General features: G+C 35.8%; 1 pseudogene; it reads right to left on the minus strand.

Moving 5' to 3' along the window:
• Positions 1-610: 610 nt before the first annotated feature.
• Positions 611-1,071, minus strand: LOC110222368 (proteasome maturation protein pseudogene; annotated as a pseudogene).
• Between the last annotated feature and the right edge of the window lie 16,104 nt (positions 1,072-17,175).

Consider the following 17,175-nt stretch of genomic DNA (forward strand, 5'->3'; position numbering starts at 1 on the left):
CCCTGCCCTCCACGTGATTGGTGGATTCTTTCCATTTCTATCTACCCTCTGGCTCTAAAATATCAGGGCACTTTTCCTTGATAATTTCTTGAAAGATGATGTCTAGGCTCTTTAATGATCATGGCTTTCAGATAGTCCAATAATTTTAAAATTCTCTCTCCTGGATCTATTTTCCAGGTCAGTTATTTTTCCAATGAGATATTTCACATTGTTTTCTATTTTTTCATTCTTTTGAATTTGTTTTACAGTGTCTTGATTTCTCATAAAGTCACTAGCTTCCAAGTGCTCCATTCCAATTTTTAAGGGCATATTTTCTTCAGTGAGCTTTTGGACTTCCTTTTCCATTTGGCCAATTTTGCTCTTTAAAGCATTCTTTTCCTCATTGGTTTTTTGGACCTCTTTTGCCATTTGGGTTAGGTAATTTTTTAAGGTGTTATTTTCTTCAGTATTTTTTTGGGTCTCCTTTAGCAAGCTGTTAACTTGTTTTTCATAATTTTCTTGCATCACTCTCAGTTTTTCCTTATACTTCTCTTTTTTTAAACAGTAAATAGCAGTACTTCTAATGTTATACACACCAAACCATAACAAAAAAGACAATTGTAAACTGAATTCTGTTTCTCTATTTTCCTTAGCAACATATTCCTCTCACAGTAAACCAAGTTTGTATTCCACCATCATGTGTGGTTCTCCCATTATTTCACTTTGTGATGGATCATTGAAAATATCTTCAAATCCAATATTCTCATCATTACCCCTCAAAATATCCAGAGAGAGGTTCGAACTCTGAAGAAATAGAAGATGCTGGACCTGTTTCCCTGCCTTGAATGCCATCTGTAACTTCAAGGGAGCATACAGGACTTGGATATTTCTCAGTATGGAACAATTCGTTTTATCTTGATTGAGTTGGAAATTTTTTTCTGATAATTCAAGAGGGTGGCTTGGCAAAAGTTCATTTTTGACACAAGAAAAACCTCTCCAAAGAATATCATAGTTTCCAAAAGGAATACTAGGTGAAAGTTCAGAAACTGAAATACTGTCCTTTAGCCAAGAAACAAGTCCTCTGGTATTCATCTTTGATCCACTTGCCTGCCGCCACCGCGCTAAACTTCGTCCTCGTCCTCGTCCTCCTCCTCCTCCTCTACTTCTTTTACTTGCTTCTCAAAATCCTTTTTGAGCTCTTCCATGGCCTGGGATGAATTCATATTTTTCTTGGAGGCTTTGGATGTAGGAGTTTTGACTTTGTTGTCTTCTTCTGGTTGTATGTTTTGATCTTCTTTGTTACCAAAGAAAGATTCTGTGGTCTGATTCTTTTTGCACTGCTTGCTCATGATCCCAGCCAATTCCTTGAGTTATAAACTCTTTGTTAAGGTAGAAGTCTGCTTCCAGTGTGGAGAATATACTGTCTCAAGCTTCAGGGGTTTTGTGCAGGTGTTTTCAGAGATACTTCTAGGGACCTGAAAATTTTCAGTTCTTCCAAGCTGCTATCATCAAGGGAGAGGTGTTTACAAGTTTCCTGGTCTGTGTTCTGATCTATTAGTGACCACAAGCACTCCTTTCTGTCCTGGAACTTTGAGAAGGATTTTCTTTCTACTGCCACTACAAGCTCCACCATGCCAGTGCTCCTCCTCACCCCAGGACCACCACCCAGTACTGTGACTCAGATCCAAGCACGAGCAAAGCAAGAGAATCCTGCACCAGAAGAGAGATCCCTGCAATCCCCTTCTGATCAGTCACTCAATTCACCCTCAGTCTGTGGAACAGAAGCACCAGAGGCAGGCACCACCCTGAGGCCACGCTCAGGGAATGGGGCTATGACCCCAAGCTTCTCTCTTGTCACAGACACAGACTTTTCCTACTGATCTTCTAAGTTGTCTTTAGCATTCATGGGTTGACAAGTCTGGAAATCACCACAGCTGCCTGTGATTCAGTCCTCTGAGGTTTGCTCCAGTTTTGCTGAGGCCTGAGAGCCCACCCCAAACTGTGTTCCTCTCTCAGCCCTGTGCAATATAACTTTCTGATCAACCATCCAGGTTGTCTTGGGCTGGAAATTTGTTTCACTGTCTTTTTGTGGGTTCTGCTGCTTTAGAATTTGTTCAGAGCCATTTTTTACAGGTATTTTGAGGGGTTTGGGGCAAAGTTCAAGCAAGTCACTGCTTTTACTCCACCATCTTGGCTCCATTACCCTCTTTTTATAAAGAGGGGTCAAGAAACAAAGAAAAGAAAAAATATAAAAGAATAGAATAGAGAGAAATAAGCAATTAACAATCATAAGTGGGAATGGGCTAGACCCACTCATAAGATGTAAGAGGCTAATTGAATGGACAGAAAGCAGAAACCTCACCTTTTTTAAAAAAATGAGAATCACATTTCAAACAGAAAGAAGTAAACAAAGGGGGCAGCAAGGTGGCGCAGTAAATAGAGCTCTGGCCTTGGAGTCAGGAGTACCTGAGTTCAAATCCAGCCTCAGACACTTAACACTTACTAGCTGTGTGACCTTGGGGAAGTCACTTAACCCTGATTGCCTCACACCCCCAAAAAAAGCAAAAAATAAAAGTATACAAAGATAAGGGGTTAGAATAAAATCAATTATGCTTCAGCTGATTTTTAAAAAAAGGCAGGAGTAGCAACTATTCAAAGTTATAAGACTAAGAACCATTCTCCAATTGATAAAGGGTCAAAAATATGAAAAAAAAGTAGTTTTAGGAAGAAAAAATACAAGCTATCAATAGACAAATGAAACAGTGCTCAAAATCATTGACGATTGGAGAAATGCAGATTAAAATTCCTTTGAGGCTACATTTCACACTCCTCAAATTGTCAAAGTTAACCAAAAAATGGCAAATATTGGGGAATCTGTGGGAAAATAAATATATTAATGAACTATTAGTAGAGTTTCGAATAAATACAGCCAATCTGGAAAGCAGTTCACAATTATTCCTCAGAAGTAAAAAAAAAAATGAATTGTATGTACCTTAGACTCAGCAATATAATTATTAGGTCAATACCCCCAAAGAGATCAAAGGAAGAGGAAAAGGACTCATACATATACAAATACTTATAGGATATATTTTTGTGGTGGTAAACAACTAGAACCTTGGGAAATACTCATTAACTGGGGAGATGGCTAAACAAATCATGGTATAGCAACAGAATAGAATATACTTTTCTCTAGTAAATGATGAAGGGGATGGTTCCAGAGAAACAGGGGAAAGTCTTGGATGAACTGATGCAGAGAGAAATGAGACAAACTGGGAGAACAGCTTATACAATAACATAGTATTGTAATGACAATCAATTTTGAAAGACTTGGGAACTCTACAATGACCCACCATAATTCCACAGAACTCATGGTAAAATAGAACACCCCTTTCCTGATAAAGAGGTGATCAATTCAGAGTACCAAATGAAACATATTTTTGGATGTGACAAACATGGGGATTTGCTTTATTTCATTATACATATGTGCCACATGGATTTTGTTCAGTAAGGTAGGAAGGAGAGAAGGCAAATCTTTATTTGAAAGAAAATTAAAAATTTTTTTAAAATGCCCAAGAGAAATCAAAACAAAAGAAAAACAAAAACAAAATAAACAAAAAAAACACTGTTTACTGAGTCCCCTCCCCATTCAAGTGATCTGCAGTGAGACAATAGGGATCAGAATGTACCACTTCATTGGAAGCAGGTGAAAGAGGGGTTCTTCATTACCCCTACACATACACACACGCCTCAGAGCAGGTGCTGTTATTGATGGGGAGGAAGAAGTATTCCATCTCACCAAGTGAGTCAAGGAAATGAGTAAAAGGGCAGGCAGTGCTGGGAAGGACAGCCAGGAGGCTGTCTTTAGGAGGGAGCCAGAAGATGGAATTAATGGGAAGGGAAAAGATTCAAGATGAAGTAAGTTTGTTGCTATGAAAAAGATATTCTAGAGAACACAGTGGAAGGGATGAGAAGCATTTGGTTGCAATATGGAGGAGAGTGCATTTAGTAGAATGAGAATAAGGAATCAAGCATTGGGAGATGGGGATGAATAATGACCTATGGGGGGTTAGAATCCCTAGGATGGAGAATGTATGATATGAAGAGTTTTTAAATCACTAATGGAGAAATTTTAAAAGATGTTCAATGTTAATAGTAGCATAAGATCAGGGTAAAGTCCTTTTAGAGTCTTGGGCAGTTCAGGTGGGGGAATAAGCAGGTGGGAGCAGAAGCAGTAATAATACTCTCCTCCCAAGGCAGGAAACCAGAGAAATTTGATGGGAAGGTCACCCTTTCCCTTCACTGCACAAGTGGGTGGCCTGTACAACAGAATGGAGCTTCTCTTCTTACCACAGGAGACTGGAGACTAGACAGAAGGTGCAAGTAACTAAATTGGAATGCCTGGAATGGTCCTTCTCCTCCAAATTAAAATTGGAGATTAGGCAGGAGACACACAAGACAGTCAGGTAGAGAAATGCATTTGACTCAACATGGAAACAGGAGATTTTAGAGGACTGTCTGCTGGTATTGCGCACAGGTGACACTGCCTGGTAATTCCATTGCCCATACACAGTTCTGAGTCCCCAATTGCAGAACAGAGTAGAGCTTTTGTGGCCCATCACAAGGGAGCAGAGAACCTGGTCACAGTTCCAGGGTGAAGAGGAGCACTAGTTCTTGTGGCATCAGTACAGCAGGAGACCTGGTCACAGTTCTAAGGTCAAAGGGAGTGCTAGCATTTGCAACTGCAGGGAAGCAGGATCCTTCCTGAGTAAAGTACCTTAGAAGCACTGAAAACTTGCAGAACCCCCAGAACTATTTCTGAAAACAACAGCATGAAAAACCTTGAAGCTTGCGACAGTGCAACCTCACCACCAGGTGAGAAGAGCCTAACTTCCACATAAAATTTAAAGTCAATAAATAGGCCAAGAAGATGAACAAAAGAGAAAAAAAAATACACTTGACTCCAAAAATTTACTGGGGAGGCAGGGAAGACTTCATACTGAGAAGAAAACAACAACATGAAAATAGACACAAGCAAACCTTCCAAAAAAAAAATGCTACTTTAACAGAAGCCCAACATGAATTCCTGGAAGAGTTAAGAGAGAGAGAGAGAGAGAGAGAGAGAGAGAGAGAGAGAGAGAGAGAGAGAGAGAGAGAGAGAGAGAGAGAGAGAGAGATGAGTAGTAAAGGAAAAATTAAGAAAAGGAATGAGAGTGATGCAAACAAAAATTATGAAAAGAAAATTAACAGCCTGATAAAAGAGGTACAAAAAATACTGAAGAAAATAACATCTTAAAAATCTTAATTGGCAAACTACTTAAGAAGCAGAATTGACAAATGAAAAAAGTGCAACAAAAGCTCACTGAAGAAAATAATTCCTTAAAAATTAGGACTGAGCAGTGGAAGCTAATGATTCTATGAGACACCAAGACACAATTAAACAAAGTCAAAAGAATGAAAAAAGAAAAAATGTAAAATATCTGATAGGCAAAACAACCGACCTGGAAAACAGATCAAGAGAGATAATTTAAGAATTATTGGACTACCTGAAAGCAATGATCAAATAAAAAGCCTAGCCATTATATTTAAACAAATGATTAAGGAAAACTTCCCCAATATCTTAGACCCAGAAGATGAGAGAGAGAGAGAGACAGAGAGAGAGAGAGACCAGAGAGAGAGAGAGAGACAGAGAGAGAGAGAGAGAGAGAGAGAGAGAGAGAGAGAGAGAGAGAGAGAGAGAGAGAGAGAGAGAGAAGAGAAGAGAGTTAAAATTGGTTTGCTTCAGCTCAAATAAAAAAGGCAGGGGGAGCAATCATTATCTCAGACAAAGCAAAAGCAAAAACATACCTAATTAAAAGAGATAATCAGGGAAAACTACATTTTGCTAAAAAATATACCATGGACAAATAAATAAAAACATTTTATAGCAAGTTTCTCTGGTAAAATCTCATTCCCAAATACATATGGAACTAAGTCAAATTCATAAAAATAAGAATGATTTCCCAATTGACAAATGGTCAAAGATATGAACAGGCAAATAAAAATACTCTAAATCACTATTGATTAGAGAAATGCAAATTAAAATAATTCTGAGTTTACCACCTCACACCCATCAGAAATGACAAATGCTACAGTGGATAATGGAAAATATGTATACTAATAAATTGTTGGTGGAGTTGTGAACTGGTTATCCATTCTGTAGAACAATTTTGAACTGTGCCCAAAAGGCTATAAAACTGTGAATATCCTTTGATTCAGCAATACCATTACTGGGTCTGTATCCCAAAGAGATCAAAGAAAAAGAAAAAGGACCTATAGGAAAAATAAAGCATATATATAGACTCTTTTTGTGGTGGAAAAGAATTGGAAATTAAGGGATTCTCATTAATTGGGAAATGGAAGAACAAGTTGTGGCACACGGTTGTGATGGAGTACTATTGTGCCATAAGAAATGATGAAGGAATAGTTCTAGAAAAGGACAGGGGGAAAAGCATGGCAAGACCTTTATGAAATGATACAAAGCAAAATGAGAAAAACCAGGAGATCATTGTGCACAGTAATTGCAATATTGTAATGATGATCAAAGGACTTGGCTACTCAGATCAGTACAATGATCCAGGAAAATTCCAAAGGACTTATAATGGAAAAAAATTCTATTTACCTTCGGAGAAATAACTGATGAATTTTGAATGCAAATTAAAGCTTAATTTTCTTATTTAATTTTTTCTACCTTTTTTGTGATATGGCTAATATAATTTTGCATGATTTCTCATGTATAATTGATATCTTTTTGCTTGTTTCCATAATGGATGTGGGAGAGGTGGGAGTGAGGGAATTTGTAATTCAAAATTTTAAAAGAAGAAATTTGAAAAAAATAATAAATTTGAAAAGATAAAACATGGCACGCAGATATGAAAAATAAATTAAACCACAGTAGATTCAAGTTCAGACCTTTATTCTGTAGATTTTAAAAAAATGAAACAGAGTTCATGCTTATAAAGAATGGGCAGATTAACTGGCCAGTTGCCTGTTTGAAGACAAGGATGCAGACCTTCATCAAGTTGATTGAGAGATTCATCGAATTGATCATGATCTGCCCTCATCTACCTCTCAATATATTTGTGCAGAAATGGCTTGGCCATTTACCAATCACTTGCTTTTTTGTATTTGCTCTCATTTTGATTAGCATAATGGAAAGAGCACTAAATTTTGAAGCATAGGTCCTGTTCAAATTCTGACTATTATATTACTTATCTCTTTCTTTGTGTATTTGAGTGTGTATACTTACACATATGTATGTATGTGTGTGTGTGTGTATGTGTGTGTGTGTGTGTGTGTGTGTGTGAAAATTTACAAACTTTAGTTTAAAAATGAGACTGGGCTATCACTAAGATTTTTTCCCACCTAAATCCAATGACTTTGTCTTTACTGCATCCTTAACAATTAGCTGATCTTCTTTTCAATATTCTCACTATTCTAAAGTCCTAGATTACAAAATAATGTTTTGTTAAAATTAATCTCTCCATCCTTTTTTTGTATACTAGGTTTTCTAGATCCCTCTATTTGCCATCATCACCTTCCACTTTGTATCCTTACTATGTCATCTCACATTAGATTATAAGCTCCTTGGTAAGAATTGTGTCACTTTTTTTTATGTTTGCATCCTAAGAGGCCAACATATATTAGTAACAATAATAGTAAGACAGCACAATAGCACTTAATAAAACAAATGTTAAGTTAAATTAGTTAAGCCATTCAATACATTTAAGTTACAAACAAAAACTTCATAAGATCTAAGAATGTTTAATTTCACGGCAGAAGGGCCCTTAGAAGTAATCTAAATCAACCTACTCATTTTACAGCTATGGAAATTGAGGCCAAAACAGGTTAAGTAACTTGTCCTAGATTATACAGTTGATAACTAGCAGAGCTAGAATTTGAACTCAGATCTTCTGACTCCAAATCCAGGGATTTTTTTTTAACTACAACCCAGTTAAGGCCTCTTGTCTCTGCTTAAATTCCCTTGAGGTGCCCCAGGGTCCTTGCATGGACCACAATAGGTAAAATAGAGTCAATTAAGTCCTGTTACCTATGAAAGAAGCAAACTTTTATACTTGAGGACAAAAAGGCATGGATACTAGAGGTCAACCAAAAGGTCAAGACCTGAGTAGAACCAATTTGTGTCACTTAGCTTAGAATGAGAAAGAGCAAGCTGTGACTTCCAGCAATTAGCAGTTTTGTAGATAGCCATCACAATTCCAGAAAAGTTGGCATGGAAGGATAAGTGGGGAGGGGGTTACTCTGATCCTTGAAAGTTTAGCTGCCTCTGCCAACTTAGACAAGGATGACAAAAACTCTTCTCTTCTTTTTGTCATTCTTTGCACCAAAGAAAGAAACTTGTCATTCCAACTTCACAAAACAGTGCTTGAGATGAAATCTTCAACTCCACTGGGACAGCCATTTTTTTTTGCTGTTATTACAGAAGAAAATTATAACCATAAAAATGTCCAATTTAGAAAAAAAGGTGCCACTTTAGTGTCATTTGCATAAAAGCTGTTACATACAAATTGTTATAAAGACAAATGTCTAGCACTCTTGTTGAAAATTGCTTATATGTTAGGTGCTTTCTCCGAAACGACATAAAGTCCTCTTCAAACTGAAATTCATTCTCAGGTAAATAAACCTGAAAGAGAATTTTAACCTATTTGTATGTACGTGAGTGGTTTTTCATATTGTCTTAAACAGGTTTTGAGAAGCTAGATTTTACTTTTTTTTTTTCAATAGGATTACAGTATATAGAGATAGAAAGGACCTTTACGGCTTTCTGTATTGTCAAACAGTTTTTTTTTTTTTCAGTTGAGGAATTTTCTTTTTCTTTTTAGAATCATAAGACTTAGATCTGGGAAGGTTGTTAGAGAAATTCTAGTTCAAGTTATTCATTCAATTGGGGAAACTGAGGCCCAGAGTAAAAGAAGTAACTAGCCCAAGATCATCCAAGAACTAAAAGAAGCAAAAGAATCAGAATTTGAACTCAACCACCTAACTCCATACCCAGTGCAAATTATAAAAAATAAAACAAAACAAAACAGTAATAATGACTTGACTATTAAATGAATAACTTTTTCCCCACAAAAACTGATAAAATCCACTTTCTAAAAGCATGGAGAGACTGAAATTTGCTTCATAAGAGGAGGAAATACTCATAGTAATGAAAACTTGGATCATTAGGAATACTGAAGAATTTCTTTTAACTCAGATTTTTCGAATACTTCTCAATAATAAAGAACTTTAAAAGGGGAGATGGGCAGCTTAGTGGTACAGTGGATAGAACACTGACCTTGGAGTCAAGAGAACCTGAATTCAAATCCAGCCTCACACTTCAGAGCTGTGTGACCCTGGGCAAGCCACTCAACCTTGATTATCCAAAAAAAAAAAAAAACAACTTTCACAGTCTTTGAATCATTTGATCCTCAGGACAACTCCATGAGGGAGACAGGGAAAAAAGAATGAATATTGCCCCATTTTATTAATAGGACAACAAATTTAGAGATCCTTTACGTTGCTATTGGCACCCATGAAAAGTCTGAAGCTCTTCCTGCTATACCACACTGTTATTTCTACCTTCTGAAAAGATGTATGGATTTTTTGGTTTTTATTTTTGTATGAATAGCAGGTCTATAGTAGTTAACATCATCATACAATGCAATGCAGTGGCCATCTAGGTTTTTTTTTTTGAGGGAGGAAGAGATTTATTTTTCTGATGATTAATGTTACTGTTCTATCTTCTTGTCATTGCCCATAAAAAAGCATAGTAGTACCACTGGAATCCTTAATACCAATTAGGGTAATTCATATAATCTAGGAATTAAGAACAAAGGAGAAGTTTTGGTAACATCTTATAACAATAGTGATAACAAAAAATTAAACCTTCATCAATACTGATAGATCTGTACTTATTGCTGTAGGATATTATTCCCCTTTAAAAAAGCAAATATAATGCATTTGACTGAGCTCTTTGTATGCAAAATATTGACTCACTGAGAGCTATTCCCCAATTAATAAATAATCAAAGGATATGAATAGGCAATTTGCAAAGAAAGGAATTCAAACTATCTGTGGACATATTAAAAAGAATGCTCCAAATCACTAATAATTAAATAAATGCAAATTAAGTACATTCTGAAATTCCATATCACACTTATCAGATTGACAAAATTAACACAAAAATATAAATGCTGAAGGGGCTATGGGAAAACAAATACTTAAATGTACTATTGTTATCAGAGCTGTGAATTGGGACCTGCCATTCTGAAAAACAATTTTGAACTATGCTCCCCATGGTCACTAAACTATGCTTATCCTTTAACTCAATGCTACCATTATTAGCTCTGTACCTCAAAAATATCAAAGAAAGATATTTTCAGTCTCTAGACTTTGCCATCATGATTCAGCGCCTTCTCTCTCCATCCTGGTGGCTCCTTTCTCCTACTGGTGAATTCCTCCTGAAAACTCTGTTTTGAGGAAGGAATGTAGACCAACCAAATGTCATTCCAGACTTTATCTCCATACTGCTAGTAAGTAATATCTCTACCCTTTTCAGTCCCTTTTATGCATTGTCTTCCCACACTACAATCTAAACTTCTCTAGGGGAGAGATTGTCTCTTTTTGTTTGTATTTGTATTGCAAGAACTTAGCACAGTGTTTGGAACTTAGAGCTTAATATATGCCTGTCAAAAACTTAACCTGAAAGTTCCAAAGGATCATATGTATATAAATATTTATTACTGTTCTTTTTGTGATAGCAAAGATCTAAAAACCAAAGGGTGTTCTTAACAACTGAGGAATGACTAAACAACTTATGGTACATGAATTGTGGTGTAATACTGTGGTAGGATAAGAAATTATGAAGAGGATGGTTTCAGAGAAACCTAGGAAGACGTATATGAACTAACATGGAGTAAAGTGAGCAGAACAAGAAGAATAATTTATGTGATAACAACAATATCATAGAGACAGAAAACTTCAAAAGACTTATAACTATGATCAACACACCAACTACAGTGTCAGAGGACTCACAATGGAACATGCTACCTCCCTCATGAAAGAGACATCTGGGAGCAGAGCCAAGATGGCAAAGTACAGGCAGTAACCCAGATGAACTTTCCCAACACAACCCACCAAAAATCTTTAAAATAACACCTCAAATCAGATTTTGTAGAGGTACAGCCAACAAAAATTCAAAGTGAGACAATTTTACAGCCTAAGACAGTGCAGAAGGTTAGAAAGAGAGGTCTGTTGTATCAGGGAGAGGGTATATATGGAGCACAAGCATGCCACTGCAGCATCACCAACACAGGCCTTGGAGGCTGTGGCAGCATTAGTAGCAGTAGTGTCAGAACCTCTCAGCCCAGAGATGGTAAGGGGGTTGGACAAATGGTAAGAAAAAAGATTATAGGTGACCTTTTGCTGGCACTGAGTGAAGCTGTTATTGGTTGGCAATTCTATTGTCCATACGTGCCTCTGGGTTATAGCTCCCAGGAAGAGAGGGATCTTGTGGCTAGTCAAAAAAGAGCAGTGGTCCTAGTCACAGCACCAAGGCAGAAATGAGCAATAGCACCTGTGGCTACAGTAGAGAAGGGGACCTAGTCACAGTCCCAGAGATAAGAGAAGCACTTGTTCTAGTAGCTACAGGGGCTCTTCCTCAGTAAAGGTCAGAGCCACCTCTCCCTAGGTCACCCCACCTTGGAAACACTAAAAACCTAGAGGGGCCCAGAACCAACTATGAAAACAGTAGCATGAAAAAGCCTGAAACTAGAAGCAGTGCCTCACCATACCCAAATGAGCAGAGCTGGATTTTAACATAAATTTCAAAGTCAGAGAATAGATTGGGAAAAGGAGCAAAGAACAAAAATGACATAAAAACAAACCAAAACACCTAGACCCTAAAAAGCTACTAGGATAGCAGGGAAGACCAAGATAAAAACTCAGAAGATAGCAACAGGACAACAGTTACAAGAAAAATTTCAAAACAAAAAAAAATGCTAATTGGTCCCCTTTCAAATAAGAATTTTTGGAAGAGTCAAATCAAGAAATAAGAGTGTAAGAGGAAAAGTTGATAAAAGCAACAACAGTGATTTCAAGAAAATTATAAAAAGAAAACTAACCACTTTATAAAAGAGGCACAAAAAATGCTGAAGAAAATAACACCTTCAAAAATTGAATTGCCCTAATGGTTAAAAAAAAGAAAAGGCACAAAAATTCACTTAAAAAAAAAAGACCTCCTTAAGAAGCAGAGTTGCCCAAATGGAAATAAAGGGACAGAAACTCAATGAAGAAAGTAATTTCTCAAAACTTAGAATTGGGCAACTTGCTGCTAATGACTTTATGATATATCAAAAAAAAAATCAAAAGGATGAAAAAAATAGAAGAAAATATAAAATGTTACATTGGAAAAACAACTGACTCAAAAAAACCAAAAAAGATCCAAGACAGATAATTCAAGAATTATTTAGCTATCTGAAAGCTATTATGAAAGAAAAAGCTTAGCAATCATATTTCAAAAAATTTTCAAGGAAAACCACCCTGATATCTTGAATCCGGGAGGTAAAATAGAAATCGAAAGAACCTATCCATTACCTGCTGTAATATATTCCAAAATAAAAACTCCCAGATATATTATAGCCAAATTTCAGAGCTCTCAGATCAAGGAGAAAATATTGCAAACAGCTAGGGGGAACAACAAACAAACAACAACAACAACAAAAAATAATAGTTCAAACATTGTGGAGCCACAATCACAATAAAATGAGATTTATCAGCTTCTATATTACAGGTTCAGAGTGCTTAGAATACAATATTCCAGAAGGTAAAGGAGCTAGTATAAAAACGAAGAGTAACCTACCCAAGGAACTGAGTATAATCATTTAAGTGAAATATAGATATTTAGTGAAATAGAGGGCTTTCAAGCATTACTGATGAAAAGGTCAGAGAAGAATAGAAAATTTGATATTCATACACAAGACTCAAGAAAAGCGTGAAAAGGTAAACATGAAAGACAAATCAAAAAGGCCTTAATATGTTTAAAATGTTTACATTCCTATATGAAAAGATGATACATGTAACTCCTAAGAATTTTATCATTATTAGGGTAATTAGAGGAAGTACATATAGAGAGCATGGATGTGGGTTGACTATGATGGGATGATTTTTTAAAAAAGGGGGTAAAAAAAAGGAATGCACTGGGAGAAAGGGAATGGGAAAGGAAGAATGGGGAAAATTATTTCACAGAAAAAAAGGCATGTGGTAAGGGAAATATAGGGGATCGTGAGCAATCCCACTACCACCAGAATTGGTACAAAGAGGGAAGACTATACACACAGAGTTGGGTATAGAAATATATCTGGGGGCAGCTAGGTGGTGCAGTGGATAGAGCACCAGCCCTAAGTCAGGACGACCTGAGTTCAAATCTGGCCTCACACCAAACACTTGACACTTACTAGCTGTGTGACCTTGGGCAAGTCACTTAACTCCAATTGACATATATATATATATATATATATATATATATATATATATATATATATATATATATATATATATATATATATATGACTCAATAAGAATATAGAAGGGGATAAAAGATATGTGGGGGATGATAAAAAGGAAGGCAGATTAAGTGAGACAATGATCAGAAGCAAAATGGAATTTTGAGGAGGAACAAAAGGGAAGAAAGATAAACGGTAGAAAATATGGAGAGAAATACACAGTTAACAAATGACTATGAATGTGAAAGGTACGAGCTCACTCTTAAAACAGAAGCAGACAGCAGAATGGATTAGAAACCAGAATCCAGCAATATGTTGTTTATAAAAGATACACCTGAAACAGAGAGACACACAGAAAGAGTTAAAATAAAAGGCTGGAACAGAATCTTTTGTTTCAACTGAAGTACAAAAGGCAGGGGGGAGAAATCATGATCTCAGACAAAGTAAAATGGAAAGACACAATCAGGGAAACAACATTTTGCTAAAAAGTCCACAATTAAGAAACATCCAAAAAATTATAGCAAGTTTTTGTGATTAGGCCTCATTTCTCAAATATATAAGGAACTGAGACAAATTTATAAAAAAAAATTAGCCATTCCCCAATTGTTAAATGGTCAAAAGAAGAAACCAAAGCTATCTATAGTCACATGAGAAAATGCTCTAAATCACTGTTGATCAAAGAAATGCAAATTTAAAAGAACTCTGAGGTGCCACCTCACAGTTTTAAGAAATGAGAGATTCTGGAGAGGATAAGTGAAAATAGGTACACTAATAAACTGTTGGCTGACTTATGAACTAGTCCAATTATTCAGGAAAACAATTTGGATCTAGACCCAAAAGGCTACAAAACTGTGCAAATCCATTGACCCAAAAATATCACTACTAGATCTGCATACCAAAGAGATAAAAGGAAAACAATTTATATGTACAAAGATATTTATAGCACTTCTATTGTTCTATGAATCACCTCAAGAGAAAAAAAGGGCAATAGAAGGATGTTAGAACCACTCTTAGGAGAAGAAGGTGCTCTCATTTAATCTTCCCTAACTTCATCAAGGTAGGCAGGAGGCAGCAAGACTGATGATAGCCAGTGGTTAGAGGGCTGGGCATGGAGTCAGGAAGACCTAAATTCAAATCAGGACTCAGACACTTCATTTACCAGTGTGACCCTGGGCAAGTCTCTTGACTTCTGTTTGCCTTAAACCAGTGGAGAAGGCAATGGCAAAACACTTTAGTACCTTTGCCAAGAAGACCATGCACAATATTGGTATGTTATGGTCTGTGGAATTATGAAGAGTCAGATATAACAGAACAACAACTTCCTCAAGAATCTTAGAATGTCTGAACTAAAGCAAAGATTAAAAATTCCATAGTTTGGCATTTTTCAACACCCATCTGTGAATGATTTTATTAATCTATTAAGTTCCATGACTGGTCTAGGCATTTTTTTAACCTGTTGATAAGTTTTTAAAATCAAAGGTTTTGATTTGTTTGGCTGTAGAGAGCTGATATACTGAGGTTGAATGTAGAAAAGAGTTAGTGTAGTGAATTTCTCTAAGTGGTAAAGAATTCAATATAGGTATTGAAAATCTACTGTATTGGATGATAGGATTTTGAGGTAGTAGAGGCCTTAAAGATAATTTAGTCCAACCCTACCTTCCCCTTACACTTTATTTTTTATAGCCTGAAATATAGGACATACAGAGAAAATTATCTGCCCAAGGCCATACTGTTCCTTTTCTTAAGAATTCACAGTCAGATTCTTTTTAACCTTTTTTTTTTGCATTTTTAAATCTTTTATTCATTTTTAACCTTTTAATTCAATTCAATTCAACTCAATAAATATTTATTAAGAGCCTACTATGTGTTCCAGGCAATACCCAGTGAGTATCCAGCTAGGGAGCATGACATTCTGTAGAATCAAAACCAAGTAGAACTGCTGATGAAAGATCAAGAATTACCAGGAACATTCAGATCCAGCCCTTTTGCTCTACCCTCAAACCCTCTAATGAGAGGGGAGATTGAGGCTAAAGGAAAGGAGAAGGTATTGAGTATCAAAAGCAGTATGTTTATGAAATCTCAGGTGATCAGTTTATCCTGTGCAAGCATGATGTTCAGTAGAATAGAAACCAAATAGAGCTGCTGATGGAAGACAGAGGTTGCCGTAGACCTCTTTGGCTGTCTCACGAAACCTATGGTCCCTCTCTCAGAAAATGTGTCTAATACATAAAATAAATTATAGTATTACAAAGGAAACAAATTACATTCAAATCAATTAATAAAAAAAGTGTAGTAACTACCCTCCTTAAATTATCTGAAACAGTTTTGCTTTAGTTCCCAATCATTTTCTGTCTATATCATATTTGTCTGTTTGTGTGTATGTCTTATCTCTAATTGGAGTATGTGCATATGTATGTGTCTAAACACATGCATATATATATATATATATATATATATATATATATATATATATATATCTCAAAAAGTTAATAACTAATTATTTTCTGCAAGAAACAAGTAGTATATACAGAGTATTTTTGGAAAATTAAATAAAATCAATATTATATGTATTCATATGTTATCTACACATACATATATACATATATGTATGTATATTTATATATACAGAACATATGGGTATACTATATATATATATATATATATATATATATAATATATATATATATCTCATATGGATTTTTATATAATTTCCTTAAAATGTTCTGTTTATACATTTAATTGTACCTTGCAAGAAAGAGTTAATTTTCTTATGAACCTTCTGACACAGCAGTTTTTGCATTGCCAAGTTTTAATTCAGATTTTACTCATGAATTGACCTAACCAGGATCTTTGGGATATAAATGTGTATGTGTGTGTGTGTATGTATTTGTATGTAGGAATACACACATGCACAAACATACAGACACATGTATATATGCCTATGTACACACACACATATACATATATATATATATCATTGTATATTGGATCTTACATACATATATATATATATCTGTATATGTACGTATGTATATGTATTCATGTATAGGTATACATCAATGTAATATGTGTATATATTCCAATATACTCCACATATGTGGAGATGTGTGTGTGTGTGTGTGTGTGTGTGTGTGTGTGTGCATATCTATCTATCCATCTATCTAACTTTACAGTCATATCCCCCTTTGGACAAATTGCCATTTAGGGGGATAGCTGCACAATAAATTTAGGTTTTTAACATGGTTCAGATATTTCAAAGTTGCTTTATATGTCATTTTTTTTTGTACTGGGAGTACATGTAAGCTCCTTATCATTTTACTTTTTGTACTCCTAGTACCCTAAAGAAAATTTTATTGAGTTGAACTCTGCATTTAGGATTTTCCCACTTTGATTAAAGAAGGCCATAAAGAAGTGTCAGGGTCAAGGAAAAAGGAATGAAAATATGTGGTTTTAAAATATTAAGGATTGGGGAAGCTAAGTGATGCAGTAGACAGAGCACTGGCCCTGAAGTCAGGAGGACCTGAGTTCAAATCCGGCCTCAGACCAAACACTTGATTTGGTACTAGCTGTGGGACCCTGGGCAAGTCACTTAACCCCAATTGCTTAAAAAAAAATGTTAAGGATCTCAACTTAATGGGTTCACCACTCTGACTCT

The sequence above is a fragment of the Phascolarctos cinereus genome, unplaced genomic scaffold (genome assembly GCF_003287225.1).
Source record: "Phascolarctos cinereus isolate Bilbo 61053 unplaced genomic scaffold, phaCin_HiC Scaffold_2;HRSCAF=192, whole genome shotgun sequence".
Classification (NCBI taxonomy): domain Eukaryota; kingdom Metazoa; phylum Chordata; class Mammalia; order Diprotodontia; family Phascolarctidae; genus Phascolarctos; species Phascolarctos cinereus.